Genomic DNA, 17,964 nt, shown 5'->3' with positions numbered 1-17,964 from the left:
GACCCGGCAGGGCTGTCCACTCTCACCCTTGTTGTTCAACATAGCCATCGAGCCATTAGCCATCTGGCTTAGAACCCAGAATGAGTTTGAAGGCATCACTCGTTTTGGTCTAGTCCACAAACTTAACGAATATAAAGATGACCTTCTCTTATTTATTTCAAACCTAATCCGGTTGTAGCCAATACCATTAAAATCTGGATCCAGCTCGGGAAGCAGTGCTGATGGCAAAGGGCTTCGATCCTTGCCCCAGTCTACTATACTATGTTTCTCCCTTCCTGCACCAACCCTGCATTCCTTTTTGAATTTCAGTCAGATATATTTCAAACCCTCAAACAGGCTCTTAACACAAATTTGGAACCAAATCCCCTGACTTCTCTTTTTGGGCTCCCTCCATCTAAAAATCTGCCCATCACTACACAACGTGTCGTAGCCTTTACCCCCCCCCCCCCTTTCTTTTTTCTTGTTTTTATTTTTATTTTTTCCTCCTTCTTAAACTATCTACTTGTGTTATATACTGTTTAGTTGGTTATTGTGACCGTGTCTGACATGGGTTGTTTGGAGGGATGGCAGGATTTGTGTTGGGGTTTTTTTTTGTTCTAGTTCTAAAAGCAGACACATTTGTACGTCTGTAATGCTTTTTCTTGTGTACTTGTCTGCCAAATTTAATTTAAAAAAATTGGGGGAAAAAGCAGGGATTGAAAAAAGCAGCAGAGTTTCCTGTCAGATTCCATAGCAATCATACCAAAACACAGGTATCTCATCTGACACACACATTTCACACTTCATGGGGCTGCATACATTCCACTGGCAAGCATGATAAGCCCCCCTCTGTGGCTGATCACCGCCTCATCAGAATAAGTCCATTTGTCATTTTACCTGCCTTCGCAAACTTATCATCTTACCAGTAGATAAATAGAGGTGTCAGGTTCATCCAAGCATGAGTGTACGTGCATGTGTGAGATCATTCCACAGCAACAGAAAATGCTGGAAAAGGAAAACCTGACTTCTACATGCTCCCTCATTAGGCAAAGGCTCAATATCCTGCTGTGATTTATGTGCACTGTCCATACCAGGGACAGCAACAGCACACACACATAATGACAATCGAGTATGCAGTGTTTGCTTGTTGCATAAAACCCTCTTTGTCCGCAGCTTACCCTGCTGCCATCTTATAATGGGATGCCCATGGTGTTTAAGGGGAACACCACCTAAATTAAGAATTCCAATATGATCTTTCCATGGTCTAGGACAGTTCAATCAATATTTGTGAACATGAGCTCCTATCTCTCAATGCCAGAAGCCTAAGTCTCAAAAGTGTGCTGTCATCAAGTATAAAGTGTGGAGCTGCTTCATTGTCAATGAATAGGAGACTGATTCGGTTTCCTTTCTTTTTTAGATTGAAATGAGCTTTATTCTGTTGTAGTGTTGTCAGTAGTGAAGCCAAACATGTCCCCATATACTTGGAACACTTCCCTGGGTGCTCTCTCACAATTAATTCGGCCTCATGCAACAAGCACTCATACGAACACTCTGGATCTTAAGTGACTCGTATGAGTGATTTAGGAGAACTTGCTGCATTCACCAATTTTCTCCTATTTTGAATTTTCTTTTAGTCAAGAACACAATTTACTTTACTTTAGTGTAGAACTTTTAGACCTCAGTTTTCCACGTAAGTAGAATGTACATTTAATTACTTTGAAGCAATTTTGACTACACTTCATAACTATGTTGACATTATACTGTTAGATTCGAATAATAATAGAAGTTTAAATTTCCTATTGCCTAACAACATCTTCATTATTTTAAACTGACTATGGATGCTGACAATATCAATGTGAACTTCTCAAACTGCAGAATGACTCAAAATATTTCACCCCCTTACATTACAGTCAGCAATCGTCTTGCTGTGGTAAGATGTTTAAAAGAACTTCTTCTTTAATTCAGTGACAGTAGAACCACCGCCATCTAGTGTCTCAAGAACAACAAAAAATAATTGCAGCAGTCAGGTTGCCACGTTGGTCAGACCCGGCCCAGTAGCCTACAAGAGACCAGAGTCTAAGTAAGCCTGTCTGAACCCATCCCCTCCAGCAAATCACACCATAAATCAAGTATTAGAGGAGTTTGACTGACAGTTAGCGTTAGCGTTAGCCATTCCAGCTAAGTAAAGATGAAAGTGATGTTAGCGATCAAGGAGAACCGTAGCCATTTGGGCGTGCATTTAAATGGCGTTACTCTCCTTTCTCTCAGTCCATGGAGTGAATGCTCGGCCTATAGTGACTCTGGTTGTTGCCCGTCTCCGCTCACTCAGCTGCTGGGACAAATAACGCCCCCTTCACCTATAGGAGTAGTTTATATACAGGTAACCACATTAAAAGCACACACTTTTGAACCTATTAATTGCAAGAAAAACTGGGATTATATTTAGGAAACGCTAAGTCAAATACATTCAACTTGCTCAAAAGATCCATTTATTTCATTTTGTAATTACAGCTGCAGTATATTTCCACAGAACATACAAAGGTTGTTGTTTTGTGTTCGCTATTACCAAAGTTTGTGATTTTAAACTCTTTAAAATAGTTTAACTAAGTTTTACTGAGACTGTAAGTTACCAATGTTCTGACAGTTGTGGGTTAGCTGTATAAAAACTACTCCTATAGGTGGAAACAACAGCCTTCTGATCCAGAATATCACCTATAATGCGAGGGGGTGCATTTCACGGCAGGGGTGCTGAATACGGCACAACACCGGCACTCTTGCTCTGTAGCGGGGTTTGCCAGCGGGGTTATTAGGTATTCTGTTAGAGGATACCTTTGTCACCTAGAAGAACCATACCAAGATGTTAATCATCTGATACCTTGTTTGATTAAATGCAATTTATCGAGGGTAGCCACTTACCGAGGATATGACTTTGGCTCTGCAGTGCGTCTTGCTGCAGCCGCGTGCCAACACATTAATTAATTTATTCATCTTCAATCGCTTGTCCCTGTCGTGGTCGCGGGGGGCTGGAGCCGAGCTGTTTTGAAATATAAAAGAATCGCGTGTCCCACCTGGCCACCTGGCCACCACTTTTAAAAGCGATAGTCTGGCATCACAAATCACCTGTACATCTATCGAGTGGTAGTTTTTGTGATTGATGAATGCGTAATCATTCATGGATGGTGCCTTCAGACGCACATGAGTAAAATCAATTGCTCCAACCACAATTTTTATTTTTTTATTCGTTTTAAGAATCCGTTTTGATCTGTTCTTAATATGTGACTGCTTATGCTTAATGACAGCTGAGGTTTGTTGATTATTTTCAGCCAGATTTTGCTGTGCTGCACCGCAAATACACAGGCTCAAATGTGCGTACACGACCTCAGACCAGACGTGAGATTTGATCGTAGCTCCCGCTCACGTCCAAATTGATAAATGCCGAAGTTTGCCAGGAAATGGTCGTAAGCAAGTTTTTCTGCCGTACGTCTGTTTGATAAATGAGGGCCAAGGTGTCTCCTACCTTACTGCAAAGTCACTCTTAGTGTTTGTGCACTGGCTGCTTCAAGTTCAAGAATACAGAGAAACATTTTAATACCTGCAGATAAAAAACAGCCTTCTTGTGTCAAAGTCTACAGAGACATCATTCTACATAGAGAAACTCAAACATACAACTGGAGGAAAAAGAAGAAAATCATAGTCTATAGTGGAGCATGTGGTCATGGTGATCCAGTGACTGTTGTATTTAACGTTTTGAAATGGAACTACTTAAGTCTAGGCCACAAAACTCTGTGGTTAGGTTGAGACACTTGGTTACGGTTAGAAAAAGATCATTCAATCAAGATCATTAAAATTCTTCACGGAGGTCATGACATCACCGTTTTTTGAGTTTTGAACCTCAATGCAATGAGCATCACAAATGGAATACCATTGACTTCAATTGTATTGCAGTGGCAGCCTTAGTACAAGCACAGAAAACACACAAGAAACAGCAAATAAAATCCTCTGTATGGCTGGATTCCACCAGAAAAATATGAGAATGTTTTGTTTTTGTGAAACAGAAGAACTGAACTTTAAATATTAATGCTGTGTTACCAATCGTTATTCAAGGGTTGTCAGTTAATTTAATTCTCATTTTGGTGCGCTATTCTTCGCTTAGCAATATTTCCGCTTGCATGAAACCAATAGAGAATTTCCATGCAGATTTGATAGTGTCGATAAAAATTACAACAGGGTGCCCTGGAGCTTGCATCTCTCTGTTCATAACTCTCTTCTCTCTGTTCTATGCCCATAACTGGGCTCAGCAGGGTTAAAGCTTTCGAGCCAGGCAGAAAACCCGTGGAGGCAAACCTCAGGTGCCTCTTCTCTCAAAACTAGAAAACTAGGCCAGGCCATGGCACACACACACACACACACACACACACACACAGATGGTATCACTATCTAATTGGAACCCATGCTGGCCTCTAGGTCCAGAAGAGAAAGTTTCTTACTGCTTATGTGTACTGTCCAAATATTTGGACAAATTGTATTTTGATGTTATGGCAACATTGTTCGTAAAACTTTCATGACATTGAAGCCCCATTGATTTGAATTGAGAGTGAGAAAGAAAGAAAGAAAGATAGAGAGACAGATAGCACGTCTAGTGGAATCTTTGTACTTTCCCCCTGTGCCATTACATGACTTGTAATACATTCATACATCAGAAAGCTTCTATAGGAAGAAAGCATTTAAATACCATTATGCAGCTCTGTAAAGTTGTCCACAACACCTGCTGCGCCCCTATGTGGACCAGCATCCAGATGTTCCTTAACAACCATATCCTCTGCTGAACTAGTAATTATGCTCCTGCAGCTTTGCTCTCGGCCCAGTAGATACACACACCAATGCATTGCTTCCCTGCCACTAAATACCTTCCACTGCATTGTTGTCATTTCACAAGTCTAATCCCCAATTCACTGACCTGTCGGCACTCGTACCACCACGCAGACACACACACACACACACACACACACACACACACACACACACAAACACACACACACAAACACACACACACACACACACACAGACACACACACGCGCATGAGTTTCAACGTGATGATAATAACATTAATCAGATCTTAATCTCAGTCTTTACAAGCTGGGACATGCTGAAAATATATAAAGTAAACACAAAGAGCTGAACAAAACAGTACTGAAAGAAATGTGTTTGTGTCTCCCAAAGAGCTGTGTCAACCCTAAATAATGGAACAATCATTGCTCTACCATCCAGTGCTGTATTTAATTAGAGTTCAGAGAAAACAACACAGTGTTACCTTTGAGAGTGTCTGACCTATACTGGTCTGACAGACAAGAAAAGACATTGTGCGAGTGAACCACAAAGTCTGTCCCTGGAGAGGCTATTTCTTTGTCCATGACATGATGCAGTTGCCAGAGATAAGACCAGAGAGAAGCTGGATAGAGAGGTGAAGGGGAACTTGAGATAAGTTTACAAGACCCACAAGACAGGACAAACAAAGCACTCCTTCTCTTGCCCTTCAAGTTACACCCGGAAATGAATACAGCATCTTTTTTTGATTAATGAACAAAACATGGTGCACATTGGTCTGCTGTTCTAGATCAATTTAGTGTTCCAAACTGTGAGACAGAGAGAGATATTACTCAGTCCTCCTCAACTCTATCTATCTCCATCTTTTTCTATAGCTCCATCCCCTCTGACTGCAGCTGCTTTTATTGACTCATTGAAACCCATCCTGCTTATTAGACTTTCATGAAGATCACTGAGGCCAAGTTTTTACTCATTTATTTTGCATTTGCACCCATCCTTCAGTTTTTTTGGATATCATTTACTATTCCAATCTCTTTTTCCTTTACCTCCATGTCTATCACTCACATTGACTGCAGCAACATTAGGCGTAGAGATGGTGATGTGCATGTCTGTGGGATGCCATTTAAATCAATATGGAATAAATAAATATGGGTATCAAATAAATCCCGAAATAAATAAATGAGGCAATACATATATACATGCAAATATAAATATATAAATAAGCTAATCAAGTTAAATAAATTAATAAATAAATAGTTTTTATTTTATTTTTTTAATACTTTATTTTGAAGTTTTCAGTTATGCAGAACAATACAACTCATTCCAACAGATAAAGTAGTACAAGTAATAAGACAGACAAATAAATAACGATAAGATAATACAATTATTTAGGGAAATAGATAAGACATACAGTATAAACTGTATATATAAAAAATAAACATAATAATAAATAAATACAAATAAATGAATAAATAAATAAAAAAGGAAAGGACAATTAGGTGTAAAGGACACCATAAACATTGTACCTGGATGTTATTATTGATCGTTAATTGTTATATTGAACCAGTTCTAGGTTTACAAAGAGTCCATGGCTGTTAGGGGTATCGTTTTTTAATTTTAACATGAAGTTCTTCAAAGGACTCGTTTTTATTTATTACAGGGAACTTTCATTTTCCTCATGCTTTTATTTCCTTCTATTATATTCAAATGAACGGGGTGTGGTTATCTCACAGATTCAGACCACAGCAATAGCACAAGGATTAGCTATTAGAAGACTAGATCACTACTACTACTTCCCCAGAAAACTGCAGGTCTGCTACAACTCTTAGTTCTTTTAAATCCGGATTGAAGACTTTTTTGTTTTCCGCTGCTTTTCAGTAAACTGCACTGTAACTTATGTCACTGTAATACTCTTTTATATGTTCTAAATGACCTTTTATATGTTTTAAATCCTTTATATGTTTTATGTGTTATGTTTACCAATGCTTTTAATGTTTTATCTAAAGCACTTTGAATTACCTTGTTGTTGAATTGTGCCCATATGCTGTGGTTTGCCTGGCTGAATTCAAGTTGCTACAGCTGATAACTGAAAGTTGTACTCCATAAGATTTGAGGTAACTTGTTTCTAGCGGCCTCTTTATTGTTCCCCTCTTAAATACATACACACACGTTCACGATAACTGATTACAAGTGAACGCAGCATAAACGTTAGTGAGGAGCTCCTCCAGCAGACCAAAAGCTGTCAGCAGCATCACTAACATGGAGGTGTATTTACATTTAGAGAGGAATTTGTAGTAGGAATGTAGGAATGAATGGAAAAAAAATGCAGCAAGTGCTTTCATTAGTGGGTCAACCACCAATGTTTTAACTCACTCTGTGAAAGAGAGGAACTTAAAAGGCAATTATATAGATAAAAATCTTACGGAGTACATCTTTAAGTCTTGGTGAAGGAATTTCTACTCCTGCACAATGAATCAATCAACAGTACAGCAGTACCCTGTCTAGAGCATATATACACCAGCCACTGCAAGAATATGACTAAGAGAATAATTAAAGATCCCGAGCACCTTGGTGACAGCCTTTTCCTGGATATGTTGTGGATTATAGCTAATGTTAGCCATATGTTCCTTCACAACTCTGTAGCTAGCTAGTGTTAGCCTGATAACGATTGATATAATCAATCCAATCTCCAAAAAAAACATAAACTTAAGTTTGTTGTTTGGTGACGTTGTAGTCTGGCTCAGCTCTGCTAAGCATGCTAACATATTTTACCATTGCAATGCTAGCATGCTGATGTAAAATATGTAGAGTAGGTAGTTTGGCACTACACACAAAGTACACCTGATGGGAATGTCATTTGTTTTGTAGGTATTTGATCATAAACCAAAGTATAAAGAGTAGAAATAGTCAGAGAAATCGTAATTGTGACTTGATTATGGTTCTAGACAGGGTAGTTTCACTGAGAGGAAGGCCCAGTTCACACTTACAGAGTGGATGTCCATTAATCTGGGACAAGTAGTACATGATAATGGTATAAGGAAGCAAACACAAGACAGGCAATAGAGACAGCAAGGCTGTGATTGTGCTTTGAGGTTGGAGCAGGGTGTCCATGAGAGAAAACAGAAAGGGGAATACCTTGGTGGGCTGCTATGTCTCTGCACGCAGCTCTGACACAAACAGCCTTTCACCAGGCTTGTCTGATGTGTCTGAGGAGGAACACAGCAGCTAAAACATACTTCCTCCTATGGGAATAATATGTGTGTGTGTGTGCGTGTGTGTTTGTGTGTGTGTTTGAGAAAGAGAGAGAGAGAGAGAGAGATGAAGAGAGAAGGTGGACTATTGCAATTAATGTTTCAGTAAGGTATTGGTTACTTAATTTACTTTGAACACTGCTTTATCACTTTTGACCCTCCTGTGTGTCGACTCGTCATCACTACTGTGTTTTCCACCCTGACGGCTTCCCATTCACACAACGCTGCTATCTCAGGGGTGCTAGAGATCTGTCCCCTATTCCATCTCCTTACCTTTCACACAGACATCAAGGTATAATAAAGACGCAATAGTCAGGCTATGTGAAAGGGGCCAACGGCAACTGGACTTGGTTGAAGATACTTGAAGTTCCGCCCCTAGTCTTATTGGGTCCTTCAGGTCTAACTGACCAGACCCTCCGAAAGGGTCCTTATCAGAGTCACTGATCCCACTTTGTTGTTGGTGTCCCTGCCTGCTGTAATGATTATCCTCCACTTACAACACTGTCCTTTTATCCATTCCCATGAGATTTAATGACCATTCACATTTGGCCTCATGTGACAACTCTGACTGTTCTTTACACTAGGCCTTAGATGACTCCAATGACCCGAATAACTGTTGTTACAACGGCCAGGAGCACTACGAACAAGTGGGATCAATGACCCTGACATCAACCCCACAGGGCACCTTGAGGTTCCCGTCTCTCAATTAGAACCATAGACTATAAATAGAGATGGACAACACAGCTCTACTTCCTCTGACTGTACAAAAGTGAAGTCAAAATATCCTGGATACGAGCTTTCAGGGAGGAGTCAGGGCGTCCATCTTTATATAGTCTAGGGTTAGAACTGAAGTAGCCTCTTGGATTCGAGACGAGACATCTTCATATATCTTCAACAAGTCTAGTTGCCCTTGATTCAACCCACCATCATCTGAAGCTTCTTTTGATGAGGCTTTTCCTGCTCAAGATGAGACCTTTTTTAATTGCTTGCCCGCAGCTTTTCACTATTTCCTATTACACAACAAACTCCAGTGGTCCTGGCATGCTCACATCCACCTGAGCTGATTGCGGCCGCTTTAGACAATGCTTGTTATTCCCCAGAAGTGTCTCTTTGCTCTGCTCCACTAAAAATATGTGCCTCAACTACTTAAAATTAAGCGATGGCACATTGCACAGAGCAGATCAAGCTTGGAAATTTTCGAACAGGCATACATAGATACCAAATATTTATGAGGATGAATGTGAACAAACACAATTAAAAACAGACAAAAAAGGATTCTTTATCCGCGGCGCTGTTGCTGTCAGCCGTCATTTCAGTGCTCCACAACCTCCCCATCACAGACTCATCCCTATGTTCCCCTGGTCCGATGTTCCCCGGTCGCATAAGCCTATGCCTCCGCTGATTTAATATAGCATTTTGTCAGGGTTAGGGGTTACAGTTAGGGACAGGGTTAGGGGGTTGTGTTAGGGTCTACACTGGCCTTTTTTCCTATTTGGAATACGACGCTCATTGTGGAAAAAATGACAGACAGCGCAAGGACCATCCATTCAACGCTGAATTCTGACCATTTCAGTGAACATTGGAACATTTTAAGGGTCTGATGTTTACTGGTCACATATAAAGCGGAGAACATAAGACCCGGGGAACATAGGTACGCTCCCCCCATCACCACCAGTCTCATAATATTGTCTGTTTTTCAATCACTTGTCTCTCCTGATTGAAATCCCACTGACAGTTTTTACTCGCCTGTCACATACACAGTAATGAAAGACCAGTTTGTCATCTTCTGTTTTTCCTTCATCACAGAGCAGCTGACATTTCAGAGATTCATGGTTTAAGCTGCCTGCAGGGACAAGCTCAGCGTCCTCTGGGACATATTCTGGGGTCCAGACACTATTTACAGAGCACTTACTTGGAGCAGCAAACAATAGTTACTGGATGAATGTGTGAGTGCATAACAGGTAAACATGAGTGATGTATTGCTCTTTACAGCAAGAAAAACTCCTGGGTGCTGCTTTAGAAGCCCTTGTGAAGCTGACACTGTCCCTTTTCCTACACTTGTCTTGAGCACATGTGTGCATGTACTGTATATGCCATGCCCACAGTTCAATATCACTCATATATTTTAAAACACCTGTGATGTTGATAATCTATCTATTTGCCTCCTGAATCTGATGTCTTGGGTTCTGCATTCAGTTTTCAAGCTCAGCTTCAAATGTGCAGATGTAAGAGAAACTCTTCCCAATTTAAACATGCTGATGTCGGATTTTGAATATGTCACATATAATCTGTCCAGAGGATTCACCATGTTTTTATTGCTGCTGTTCACATTTCTCCTGAGACAAAGACGAAAAAAAAAATTCACATTCATAGTTTAGTTGTTTCATGTGTAGCATAAAGAGACTACAGCTGCATTTCTTTATTTAACACTGTGTTGTACAATGGCAGGCGCGTCGTTAGACCTGGGCATTCGGTGCTATAAGCCCAGATCTTTTGGGAAAAGCCCCGGATCTCTGTGCCATCAAATAGCAAAAAACACAATGATGAAAATAGCCCAGTAAAGTAGACTTTTATGTGGCTGCATTACCAGTAGCAGTGAAAACTGCAGAATTCTGACGTAGACGCAGACTGGCAGACTGACTGGACACTTCAGAATCAAATTCAAAACAGACTGACTTGATAACTTCAGAATCAAACTTAAAGCAGAGTGACTTGATAACTTAAAAATCTAACTTAAAGCAGACTGACTAGATAACTTCATAATCAAACTTAAAGTAGACTGACTTGATAACTTCAGAATCAAACTTAAAGCAGACTGACTTGATAACTTCAAAATCCAACTTAAAGCAGACTAACTTGATAACTTCAGAATCAAACTTAAAGCAGAGTGACTTGATAACTTAAAAATCAAACTTAAAGCAGACTGACTAGATAACTTCATAATCGAACCTAAAGCAGACTGACTTGATAACTTCAAAATCCAACTTAAAGCAGACTGACTTGATAACTTCAGAATCAAATTTAAAGCAGATTGACTTGATAACTTCAAAATCAAACTTAAAGCAGCATGACTTGATAACTTCAGAATCAAACTTAAAGCAGACTGACTTGATAACTTCATAATCAAACTTAAAGCAGACTGACTTGATAACTATAAAATCAAACTTAAAGCAGACTGACTTGATAAGTTCAGAATCAAACTTAAAGCAGACTGATTGATAACTTCAGAATCAAACTTAAAGCAGACTGACTTGATAACTTCAGAATTAAACTTAAAGCCGACTGACTTGATAACTTCAGAATCAAACTTAAAGCAGACTGACTTGATAACTTCAGAATCAAACTTAAAGCAGATTGACTTGATAACTTAAAAACCAAACTTAAGGCAGACTGACTAGATAACTTCATAATCAAACTTAAAGCAGACTTACTTGATAACTTCAGAATCAAACTTAAAGCAGACTGACTTGATAACTTCAAAATCCAACTTAAAGCAGACTAACTTGATAACTTCAGAATCAAACTTAAAGCAGACTGACTTGATAACTTGAAAATCCAACTTAAAGCAGACTGACTTGATAACTTCAGAATCAAACTTAAAGCAGACTGACTTGATAACTTGAAAATCAAACTTAAAGCAGACTGACTTGATAACTTCAGAATCAAACTTAAAGCAGACTGACTTGATAACTTGAAAATCCAACTTAAAGCAGACTGACTTGATAACTTCAGAATCAAACTTAAAGCAGATTGACTTGATAACTTCAGAATCAAACTTAAAGCAGATTGACTTGATGACTTCGAATTCCAACTTAAAGCAGACTGACTTGATAACTTCAGAATCTAACTTAAAGCAGACTGACTTGATAACTTCAGAATCAAACTTAAAGCAGACTGACTTGATAACTTCAGAATCAAACTTAAAACAGACTGACTTGATAACTTAAAAATCAAACTTAAAGCAGACTGACTTGATAACTTCAGAATCAAACTTAAAGCCGACTGACTTGATAACTTCAGAATCAAACTTAAAGCCGACTGACTTGATAACTTCAGAATCAAACTTAAAGCCGACTGACTTGATAACTTCAAAATCAAACTTAAAGCAGACTGACTTGATAACTTCAGAATCAAACTTAAAGCAGATTGACTTGATAACTTCAAAATCAAACTTAAAGCAGATTGACTTGATAACTTCAGAATCAAACTAAAAGCAGACTGACTTGATAACTTCAGAATCAAACCTAAAACAGACTGACTGGATAACTTCAGAATCAAACTTAAAGCAGACTGACTTGATAACTTCAGAATCACACTTAAAGCAGATTGACTTGATAACTTCAGAATCAAACTTAAAGCAGACTGACTTGATAACTTCAGAATCAAACCTAAAGCAGACTGACTTGATAACTTCAGAATTAAACTTAAAACAGACTGACTTGATAACTTCAGAATCAAACTTAAAGCAGAATGACTTGATAACTTAAAAATCAAACTTAAAGCAGACTGACTTGATAACTTCAGAATCAAACTTAAAGCAGACTGATTGATAACTTCAGAATCAAACTTAAAGCAGACTGACTTGATAACTTCAGAATTAAACTTAAAGCCGACTGACTTGATAACTTCAGAATCAAACTTAAAGCAGACTGACTTGATAACTTCAGAATCAAACTTAAAGCAGATTGACTTGATAACTTAAAAACCAAACTTAAAGCAGACTGACTAGATAACTTCATAATCAAACTTAAAGCAGACTTACTTGATAACTTCAGAATCAAACTTAAAGCAGACTGACTTGATAACTTCAAAATCCAACTTAAAGCAGACTAACTTGATAACTTCAGAATCAAACTTAAAGCAGACTGACTTGATAACTTGAAAATCCAACTTAAAGCAGACTGACTTGATAACTTCAGAATCAAACTTAAAGCAGACTGACTTGATAACTTGAAAATCAAACTTAAAGCAGACTGACTTGATAACTTCAGAATCAAACTTAAAGCAGATTGACTTGATAACTTCAGAATCAAACTTAAAGCAGATTGACTTGATGACTTTGAATTCCAACTTAAAGCAGACTGACTTGATAACTTCAGAATCTAACTTAAAGCAGACTGACTTGATAACTTCAGAATCAAACTTAAAGCAGACTGACTTGATAACTTCAGAATCAAACTTAAAACAGACTGACTTGATAACTTAAAAATCAAACTTAAAGCAGACTGACTTGATAACTTCAGAATCAAACTTAAAGCCGACTGACTTGATAACTTCAGAATCAAACTTAAAGCCGACTGACTTGATAACTTCAGAATCAAACTTAAAGCCGACTGACTTGATAACTTCAAAATCAAACTTAAAGCAGACTGACTTGATAACTTCAGAATCAAACTTAAAGCAGATTGACTTGATAACTTCAAAATCAAACTTAAAGCAGATTGACTTGATAACTTCAGAATCAAACTTAAAGCAGACTGACTTGATAACTTCAGAATCAAACCTAAAACAGACTGACTGGATAACTTCAGAATCAAACTTAAAGCAGACTGACTTGATAACTTCAGAATCACACTTAAAGCAGATTGACTTGATAACTTCAGAATCAAACTTAAAGCAGACTGACTTGATAACTTCAGAATCAAACCTAAAGCAGACTGACTTGATAACTTCAGAATTAAACTTAAAACAGACTGACTTGATAACTTCAGAATCAAACTTAAAGCAGAATGACTTGATAACTTAAAAATCAAACTTAAAGCAGACTGACTTGATAACTTCAGAATCAAACTTAAAACGGACTGACTTGATAACTTCAGAATCAAACTTAAAGCAGACTGACTAGATAACTTCAGAATCAAACTTATAGCAGACTGACTTGATAACTTCAAAATCCAACTTAAAGCAGACTGACTTGATAACTTCAGAATCAAACTTAAAGCAGACTGACTTGATAACTTGAAAATCAAACATAAAGCAGACTGACTTGATAACTTCAGAATCAAACTTAAAGCAGACTGACTTGATAACTTCAGAATCAAACTTAAAGCAGACTGACTTGATAACTTCAGTATCAAACTTAAAGCAGACTGACTTGATAACTTAAAAATCAAACTTAAAGCCGACTGACTTGATAACTTCAGAATCAAACTTAAAGCCGACTGACTTGATAACTTCAGAATCAAACTTAAAGCAGACTGACTTGATAACTTCAGAATCAAACTTAAAGCAGACTGACTTGATAACTTCAGAATCAAACTTAAAGCAGACTGACTTGATAACTTCAGAATCAAACTTAAGCAGACTGACTTGATAACTTCAAAATCAAACTTAAAGCAGATTGACTTGATAACTTCAGAATCAAACTTAAAGCCGACTGACTTGATAACTTCAAAATCAAACTTAAAGCAGATTGACTTCATAACTTCAGAATCAAACTTAAAGCAGACTGACTTGATAACTTCAGAATCAAACCTAAAACAGACTGACTTGATAACTTCAGAATCAAACTTAAAGCAGACTGACTTGATAACTTCAGAATCACACTTAAAGCAGATTGACTTGATAACTTCAGAATCAAACTTAAAGCAGACTGACTTGATAACTTCAGAATCAAACCTAAAACAGACTGACTTGATAACTTCAGAATCAAACTTAAAGCAGACTGACTTGATAACTTCAGAATCACACTTAAAGCAGATTGACTTGATAACTTCAGAATCAAACTTAAAGCAGACTGACTTGATAACTTCAGAATCAAACCTAAAGCAGATTGACTTGATAACTTCAGAATCAAACTTAAAGCAGATTGACTTGATAACTTCAGAATCAAACCTAAAACAGACTGACTTGATAACTTCAGAATCAAACTTAAAGCAGACTGACTTGCTGGCGTTGCGGTTTAACAGTGTCCCTGTTAACTGGAGACTTGAGTGCCTCTGCGGTTGCCGTAGTGACTGCAGATGATGAAAACAGGGTTATGTTTTTAAGAGAGGTACTCATAGACTATAAAAAGGAGATACTTTGAGTTTTACTACACCTGGGGGACCGGTTTGGGCTTGTTGTGCACCGGGTTAATCTCTTGACTTTCATTTATTTTCCCACAACGACATGACTACCAAAAAAAGTTTTTGTTTTGTTTTGTTTTTTAAGTGGTAAATAAAATTCTACGTGTTTACACAAGCAGGTTTAGAATTATCCAAGTGGGAGTTTCAAGTGTGACACTCCATCAGGATAAACAGGTTCATATATCATTATGCTTTTAGTGTGCAAATGCTCATACATAAAAACACAAGGGGCATTCGTAGAGTTTTAGATGCTATGTTTTAGTTCTGATGAGCTACAATTCTTGTACTGTCATTGCTAGAATATTATGTCCGGGTCAACAGGATATATATTTCAAGGTTCTTGTATTCAAGTCCAAAAATATGGGAGAAGGGAATGGGAATGTGTACAAATTGCTGCCAAAGCAGAGTTATCATGACTGACTGCTGCATCAAAGTCTGCTGCTTCTGTGACTGAAGGCTTCACAGAGGCAGGTGTTACATTTTCAGTACTACTTATAGGCGACTGTACAGGCTGTCTAAGGGGCAGAGAAAAACTTTCAAAAGATTATCAAACCATAATTGACCATATAACCCTTTACAGGTCCCAGACACGTGGTTGAAGATCTCTGCCCTAGAGGGCACTAATCCACCTCTTATACACTGGAAGGACAATGTAGAAGGCACTGCATCGTGTTTCCTCCACTGGAAGGGCACTCTAGGGAACATTTTATCACATTTTCACCATTTAATGGCAACACAGAGGGCACTTCATCGGGTGCAACACTGATTTGCTTTGTACATCAACTTGATGGAGGTACAGTTTAATATTGGAGGGGGAGAAAAATCAGTGACGTATGTTCCAGATGGGATTGCAATCAGGGAGTAGTATTATATACATCAAAATCAGCCAACCTCTGATATTTATATTATTCAAACCTTGCTTGTAACAGCTATAGTTGTAGCATGGACAAAGCATAGATTAGCACATAGTTATTCTTATTTGCTATTGTTCGGTGGTGGATGCATCAAATTTGTTTCCTTCAGCTTCCAATTCATAGAATCAAAAGGAGCCACTGAAGTGAAATGAATGTAAATCAAAGAAAGTTAAGTGAGAGACAGAGGATGAATACAGAAGCGTGGCAGAGAGGAGGGAGAGAGGCAGAAAGAAGACACTAGACAGAGACATGAAGGGACAGCTCAGACAGTCATCTTATCCAGGACTGACAGGAAGTGCCATGATTTAAGGCATTCACTTTCAATCATGGCCATAAAGGCGTGAGCCAGCAACTCCCCAGAGCGGCCCTGGCATCCCAAGCCAAATCCATCAGGTCTGACGGAGAGAGAGATGGATTCCCTGTTGTAGAACAATCTTTTGCTTTGCAAAAAAGGAATCTATCATTTGGAATAAAGATCAAGTCGGCCTGGATTTTTACGATAGCATCAAAAGAGGAAACCGAGGTTATAAATAAATAAAAGAAAAACAAGTGGGTTCTTGAGTGAAACATCTATCTCGGTGTTGGCTGAGAATGCTGTTCAGTTTCCACACACAAACACAACCAAGCAGACGGCAGCAGACTGTAAACACACTGCACATTATCCAGGGATTAAACAAACTGTTCTCGTTTACAACAAAGATCCTTCCTCTCCTCCTGGCTGCACAACACTTTGAGGCCTAATCCAAATTAGTTTTAAAGGTGCTTTTGAGATTTGTATTCTGAGGGACATTCATGTTTTATTTGTGGTATGTGAAGTAAATGAGAACCTACACTTAGCTTATTTTTCCAACGACAAGCCCAAGTCTGTCGACATAAATATACTCACTGAGGCAGTCAAGTCAGATACATGTAATATCCCCTAGAGTTATTCAGTGTTAAATACGAGAGGTGGAAAGCTGCTCAGAGCTCAGGATACAAATGTTCCATTACATTTTGATACTTTATTGTAACTTTCGCTCTACTGCATTTATCTGAGACAAATAGTTATTAAATTAATATTTAAAAGAACTATAATTAGCATTGTACAATGAATTAAGCAGTTAATCCCCCCCTGCTTTGTTTAGTTATGCTAAGCAAGGCTAACCACCTCCTGACTCTGGCTCTGTATTTAACACACAGGCTTGCAACTGAAGTAAAGGATCTGATTAATTGTTTTACCACATTAATACTGGCTAAAGGAGCCCGGAAGTTGGAATTTTTGATCCCGATTGTCCTCAGATTACACTGTCCTTTCTGTTGGGATCTCAGCCTGAAGCCAGTTCTTTTAATTTGGCAACAACACTGTGGAACCACGCTGAACCCTAACACACTGTGGGAGGAGAGTCTTACTCCAACATTCCTGAAGAAAAGGGCCCAAATTCTTCCTGGCTGAGGGAGACCGAGACGAGTTAGAGTGGGGTCACATCCGAGTGTACAATGTGTATCAAACAGAATTCAGATGGAAACATCACAGACAGAGAAACAGGAGGCAAACAGATGATGGAGGAGGATTGAAAAGCACAGCTGCATTTCTGCTGACTCTCTTTATTTACATACTGTATTTCCAAAGTGAATCTTAAACATTTAAGAAGTAACTTAAAACATAATTTTGTCAAACTGCAAATCTGCTCGGGAAGGTGGATGCTCTCTATTTCTATAATTTTTTCTTCTGTTTTCTATTAATTTCCTCTCTATTCCTTTACTATTCCTTCCTCCACATCAGTATAACACTTGACGGCACTTTTCATATTTTTACACTAAACTACATTCTGAATTGCATTAGGGCAAACTTTTTATTCCTTTCTGGATTACATGTTCTACCAGCCACAGGTGCACGTTGTGAAGTAGCCACAGTTATGCTGTGATTACACGACGCGATAGAAGCAGCA

General features: G+C 38.4%; 1 protein-coding gene across 2 annotated transcripts in view; it reads right to left on the bottom strand.

Annotated features, from left to right (window-relative positions):
• The window catches only part of cemip (cell migration inducing hyaluronidase 1), a 255,839-nt gene that overhangs the window by 197,511 nt on the left and 40,364 nt on the right, over window positions 1-17,964 (bottom strand). The window contains exon 1 of one of the 2 annotated variants that reach the window (XM_083918245.1): window positions 4,712-4,837. The exons of the other annotated variant lie outside the window; for it this stretch is intronic. The gene's annotated coding sequence lies outside the window, so the exon portion shown is untranslated. Of the gene's footprint in view, window positions 1-4,711; window positions 4,838-17,964 lie in introns of those variants that run through there. 2 annotated transcript variants of the gene reach the window in all.

Source organism: Echiichthys vipera (genome assembly GCF_963691815.1).
Source record: "Echiichthys vipera genome assembly, chromosome: 1".
NCBI classification, from domain to species: domain Eukaryota; kingdom Metazoa; phylum Chordata; class Actinopteri; order Perciformes; family Trachinidae; genus Echiichthys; species Echiichthys vipera.
Note: the sequence above shows the minus strand (reverse complement) of the source record. Positions and strands in the feature narration are given on the sequence as shown.